The sequence below is a fragment of the Adiantum capillus-veneris genome, chromosome 19, assembly GCF_014529385.1.
Source record: "Adiantum capillus-veneris isolate H3 chromosome 19, ASM1452938v2, whole genome shotgun sequence".
Lineage (NCBI taxonomy): Eukaryota > Viridiplantae > Streptophyta > Polypodiopsida > Polypodiales > Pteridaceae > Adiantum > Adiantum capillus-veneris.
Genome location: NC_140949.1, coordinates 129922043 through 129928666, shown reverse-complemented (window position 1 = coordinate 129928666; position 6624 = coordinate 129922043). Strand labels below are relative to the sequence as shown.

Below are 6624 nucleotides of genomic sequence, written 5' to 3'. Positions count from 1 at the left end.
AGAACAACTCCATCCTACTCAACAAGCATTGGAAAGCAGTACATCACATTCATTAAGCATGTTGTGCTGGACAATATTGCATGTACAAATACATCAATATGTTTATCCCCACAAGTTTTATGTGGTTGAGGATGCGAGCACACTACATCCAATGTTGTTGGGACAACCATGGCAGAAAGAGTATAATGTGCAGATAGATTGGAGTTCGAATACGGTTAGAATTCAACAAGCACAACAGCACCAGGTGGTAGCCTTTCCTCAGACAACCCGGAAGAACCAATAATGGTGCCACAATCACTTGATAAAGAGCAAAAAAGATGGGTGCCACTTAACCAGCAAAAGATACTTACGAAGTATAACCAAGAAACCACCCACCATATTCAATCAAAATATGAGACACCACAGGCAACAATGAATAGATCAAGGTCAACAATACACAAACAATAGGTATGGGTACGGAAGGATGGAAGTGAACGAGCCTACAAACCACAATGCAATAGCAGACGACCTCCGAAAAACAATGTTAAACAAACACCAAACAAGGTCATAAAACAGATATGGATACCAAAACATATGCTCAATCGCCAACTACATGAGACACGCATTTGGATCCCCAAAGGGACGCTATAAGAACTCCCTTCAGTACAAGCAACACCAGCAGCCACACAATCACCAACTACATGAGACACGCATTTGGATCCCCAAAGCGACGCTACAGGAACTCCCTTCAGTACAAGCAACACCAGCAGCTAGACAATCACTAAATCCGACATCGGCAAACCGATCTATGTGGGTGTCAATCAAAAGAACAGCAATAACGACCAAAAAAGAGGCCATAAATCTACAAACGCCTCCAAATCAAAGCTACAAATGGCAATCAAAAGAGAAAAAGATTATGGCCACATCGGACATGACACTCCCATCCATGGAGACCATAACGGCCATATCTACAATAGCGGCAAACCAAGCCACTTTTGCAAAGAAGATGATCAAACAACGAGCGGCAGAATTACAACTTTTAATTGCAAAGAAAATTTGCCAACCAAACCAGGAACAAACAGGAAACCTCAACATCGAATGCCAATAAGCATCTTGCTTATTCCCTCGTCTCGCACCGCATTAATTTTACCATGCATTGTCTGAGTATGCATCAGGTAGGGCCACGTTACAAGGCTGCGCATTAGCATGATTTTAACCCATGCATTCCACATACCCCAAGGCGATACCTTGTCGTCCGGGAGGACTCCGCTTAGCAGAGGGGGAGGCATTCTCAATGCGAACCCCATGACCATAAAAAGCAGCAAAATGGGCATGTTTTGACTACTTTTGAGGGGTTTACATTTGATTGTGAAATTTTTTGGACTGAGCTAAGTACATATGCCCTTATACAACATTAATCGATACATATATGAGGCCAAATGCCAAATTGAGGCCTATAGGTGTGTGTGTATATATGTAAAAATAGCCATTTTTGGATAAAATATTAGTAAAACAGAGAAATCCGGCCATAAAAATTACATGTGAGTGTACATAGTGTGTCGGGGTGAAGTTTTTGATATATTTTGATTTTTAGGGTTTTTTCGGGTTGACTTTGCTATTTTCCTTTTAATTTTACTAATTTATTGGCAGAAAAACTTCAAAAATACAAAAAGCAAGTGAAATGCAAACGTAATGAAAAAAAAATATGGGGATAATCAGTGACTATAAGACAACGTAGGGTACACTGTGGGTGCAATTATGAGAATGAAGTGGGAGGCGTGTTGTGGGCAGATTTTGACTGAATCGTCAAAATTCTCAGAAACTGGGCAAACGGAGTCCAAATGAGGAACTTTTCGAGTCTAAACCGCGTTTCACAAAAATTTAGGAGCACATGTCAGATTTCATGAAAAATGGTTCGGAGACCCCCATTATAAGATTTTTTCACTCCACTTAGAGCTCATTTCTACTATTTCACTTGTGAGAGAGAGCTCTAGCCACCTAGAGCGCACAGGACTTCCAGCAGCAGCTGATACGCCGTGCATAGGCACCCGACGATCACCAGATATGAGAGGTAGACTCAGCACCTTATGCTCTTCGTGTATATTTGATGTTTTGTCGCCAAGACTAGCATAGAACTCCAACGGGGTTTGCAGGATAGAGGCCTGTGAGCATAGGTAGCCACCTAACGGCTAACCCAATACCAACAAGACTTCATAGGGGGTTTACCCTAGCTTAGGAGACCAATCTTGGATGCCCAAAAGGAGGCAACAAAGCAACGGGGAAAACCCTGGCACCTCAAGCCCTATAAGAGGCCACAAAGAGGAAAATCCGGCAAAAGTGGCCCAAATGATACCAAAACTCATGGGTAGGAGCTTCTCAATGAGCTCTACAAAGCTACATAGGCCACATGGCCATAAGGCGACCCAAAGCAGGCCTAAGCTTTAGAAACGGCATCAGAAACGCAAAGCGTCACTTGGCTCTCACAGCTAAGCGAGACGTCTGTTTGCCACCAAACTTCACGAACGGCTTACCAAGGCCTTCAACAACCAAGTCCTATGGTGGTAAACTACTACAAATCATCGGGGGCAAGCAAACGCAATCATGGGCGCTTCCAGAGCGACAAATCGCCAAACGAAGCTCAAGTGAAGACAAAGCCAACAAGAACCACATGGCAAGGTTCCCCAAGGGTTCATGAAGCTACGATGGTCATCATCAAGAAATTTCATCGCGGAAAAGCGCTCCAAGAGTCTGAAATCGCCTCTGAGGCTCTGAAAGCCAAGAAGGGAGTTTATTACTAACCATTTGATTTTTTAATTGATATAAGGCACAAAGGGGACTTAGGGAGGTCATATGCAAATAGTAGTAGGACTTGCTCCAAAAAAAATGCACAGGAGACATCCTATGCATAGGATGTCTCAAGGCCACTTTTGGGCACCCAACTCATCATTCAGCCATATACACAGCCTCTACATGTCATTTACATCTTATCCCTCAAGTTTCACTCCATTTGGACCAAGTTTGACCTCTTATGCATCAAAAAACGCAAAGTCTGAGCATAGAGGAAAGAAACGGTCATAGACCTATCAGAAATGATCCAAATCAAGTGAAACTTGAACCACACACTCTTCATAACATGTCAAAGCTAACTGTGAAGTCGCATCTTCAAAATCATGAAAAAGACATCCTACACGTAGTATGTCTCCAAGGTTGAAATGACCTCCAATTGGATTTTTTGATCTTCATACATCTTTATCACATTCATACAAGCCTACCGACCAAATTTCAAGCCAAACAGATCACTTTTTAGCCTCATAGCTCCATAGATGGACTTTTTAGACTCTGAAGCACCAAAAATGGTCTCAAAACTTATCCAAATTCAAATCTAAAACCATGTTGATGGTCCACAAGCTATGCCCTATCACATTGACAAGTTTCATGCAATTCTGAGCAAAAACACATCCTACACGTAGTATGTCTCCAAGGTCATATTGACCTACTGAGCAAATTTGACATCATGAATGTGATCAACATGCTACAAGAACCCTACATATTAAGTTTCAAGTCACTTGGATAACATTTGCTCATCATTACAGGACATCCTACTCATTTGTACACCAAAAGCCTAAAATAGTCCAAAATTGCACTTTTTGGTGTCTAAATCAAAATCCAAGCACATAGCTATGATGTACAGGTCATAAGCTATCATCATGTCAAGTTTCAAGTCATTCTAATGAAAAAGACATCCTACGCGTAGGATGTCTTTAGGCTTATTTTGCAGCACAAATCCTACTGTTTTCAATTGTAGGGCATCCTTAGTCCCTCTTGAGCTCATGTTTCAATTTTCAAGTCAATTGGATAGTTAAAACTCAGTTTATCAGCTAATCTGTTATAAAAAAAAATGCTAATGGTTACAAAGCAACTTACTTGAAGCAAACGATCTCAGAATATACCAAGGCATGTTCAAAGACCCAGAGGGCAATGCCATAGAGTTGCCAATGATACCACAAGAACTCAATGAGTTCACGAGAAGGCCAGAGATAGTGTCTATCTTGGAAAAGTTAGACTTACACAATTATTTGAGGCTTTGCCAACAGGAATTGACATTCAAAAAGTCTAGGAATTTGTCACAACAACAAAGGAGAATGGCATAGCCAAGGTGACAGATCTGCAAGGAAAGAACAGATCAATCTGAGAAGCCGCAAGACTCCAAGAAAGAAGAGGACAAAGAGAAAGAGCAGAAGGAAGTGTTTGAACCAAAGCCTGAGAAGCGAGATCCGGAAGCAAAAAACTATGGAATATTCATGGATCTACTAACTGTTGGATACACCCGAGAAGAGGTAGCTCATATAGCTTTTCAACTGTCGACCCGTAAACCAGAAGAATACACGCTAAGCCCTCGTTTGGTGGAGCTAAAGGATATTGCAACAGATACAATGGATTTGCAACCACAAGCCGAAGATTGGGAAGAAGTGATGCAGAGACTGCAAGGATTAAGAGCCAGATCAGTGGCCAAAGAGATTGAGTATGAAGGGCTGAAGTTGACTGAAGTAAAAGTGAACGCTGAAGTGGAAACACTTCAGAAGCAAAGTCAAGAGAAAATGGATAGCCAAGCACAGCTGCAAGCTGAACTAGAAGCAGCACTGAAGAAATGACAAGAGTTAGAAAGTCAAAACTGAGAAACCACTCAGAAGCTAATGAACTCTGAAGAAGAGTACCAAAAAATCAGCAATGCTCTGACTGAAGCCAAAAAGGAGAGGGATGGGCTCACCCTACAGCTGGCGGAAGAGTCAAAAGAGATTGAGAGCTTGAGGGAGGCCAAAGACAAAGCTGAAATATCACATGAGGCTAGCCAAGATGAGGTGATCGAACTAAAGGATCAAATCAAAGTGAAATATCAAACGATTTAGAGGTTGAGAGCATCTCCGAGCAGAGAAAGAGCTGCAGCTGCAACTAGTACTAGCCAAGATAAAGACGTGTTTGAAGAACAAATGATAGAACTTCAAAAACAACTGACACATGAAAAGAGGTAGAGAATAATGCTAGAAGAGGGATGAATGGTGGTACAAGGTAGGTTAGAAGATGATAACAACTCATTGAAAACGGAATTGGATAGGCTCCAGAAAAGACTAGAAGATGAGACAAAGACTCTACAGACTGAGAATGATGAGGTAAGGTGGAAGCTAGAAAAAGCTGATAGAGTCAATGCATAACTTAATGACCTATTAGTAGCTGTGATAGAACAAGCTCAGTTAGAAAAAGACGAATTACAGAAGTAGCTGGACGAACTTAAGAGCCAACCAAGTGAAGAACCGCAACAAAGTCATGGGTCGGCTTCTATGGAAGGAATTGATATAGAGAATGTGTCAGATCCGGTGGACACAACAATACAAGAGGACATTCCTGTGGGACCCTAACAAGAGCCCCAGGATCTGACGCAAGAAGAAGAAGACAATCTACAGAAAGCAATAGAAGAATCCATAAAAGACAATGCCAAAGAAGAAATGCTGTGGGAGCAGAGGGTATTGAAGTCAATGACCATTCAGAGATTAGATGCAAAAGTCGTTCGACATGAATGGCTGGCTACAACCCCCTCTCCCCTATCCTCTTCTAAAATACGAGGCTGCTACAATCAACAAGAGGATTAAAGAGGAGCCTATAGTGTCGCTGTACCATGAAGACATCACCAAACCAGAAGGTGTTAAGCTCATTGTGGACTCTCAACCAAAATGGAGAAAGGCATGGCTCACTAAATACCCACAGTATTTAGTACATTTGGTAGAGGCGCCTAAAATGATCAGAGATGACCTCAACTTTTGCCCTCTACCAAGGATGCGGACATGGAAGGAACATGAACTGCTGAAGAGAAGCCACCCCACGTGGCTCAACTACCCGAAGCTGCTAGGCTTGAAGGCAAGGGAGAGAATGAGTGAGCAATACATGGTGAAAACCCTAAGGGGCGCCATTAAATTGTTCATTGGCTCGCCTGACCTCTCTTGCATTATGCTTAGAAAAATATGTAAAACACTTCTGGCAGTCTTTGAGGTCTTCAAACCTGGACAAGCAACAGATAGCATATTCTTCTTCCAAGACACTTATAGATGTACTTATGGCCTGTCTGCTCAACCTTTACATGAGGTGATACATGCCCTCTACCAAAGAATAATGTTCCTGCCCTCATACCATCTCCAAGCCTTTGAAGAAGCCTTCTACACCGGCTTCTTCACCATTGACACAGATATATTTGGCCCAACATTAGTGGCCCAACATGCAGGGTATGAGTGCATTTTGAAGATGCGCGGCATCCTCCACTGAAGCAGCGACTCTATTGTCATGTCGGGGATGACATGAGCTCCTATAGGAGGGGGGGAGAGTTAGCTGAAGACGGGCGGCCACACTCAACTGAAGACTGACGAAATGATGAAAGAAGAAAATCCTATGTAGTCATTCCCTGATTAAGAAAACCGTAATTTCACTTGTAAATACTTGGGACTTGTAGAAGTTTCCAATTTTGTATATTATTTCTGCCATTAGACTAAGTAGGATTTCACTTTGGAACATGAGGTTTTGTATTTGGAAGGTATATATACCAAATCCTAACCTTAATGAAAGGACCCTATTTGTTCATTCTATGAAGTGTCTGTGAGA

General features: G+C 42.0%; 1 pseudogene; it reads left to right on the top strand.

Moving 5' to 3' along the window:
* Positions 1-4673: 4673 nt before the first annotated feature.
* The window catches only part of LOC147434867 (uncharacterized), a 19182-nt pseudogene continuing 17231 nt past the window's right edge, over positions 4674-6624 (top strand).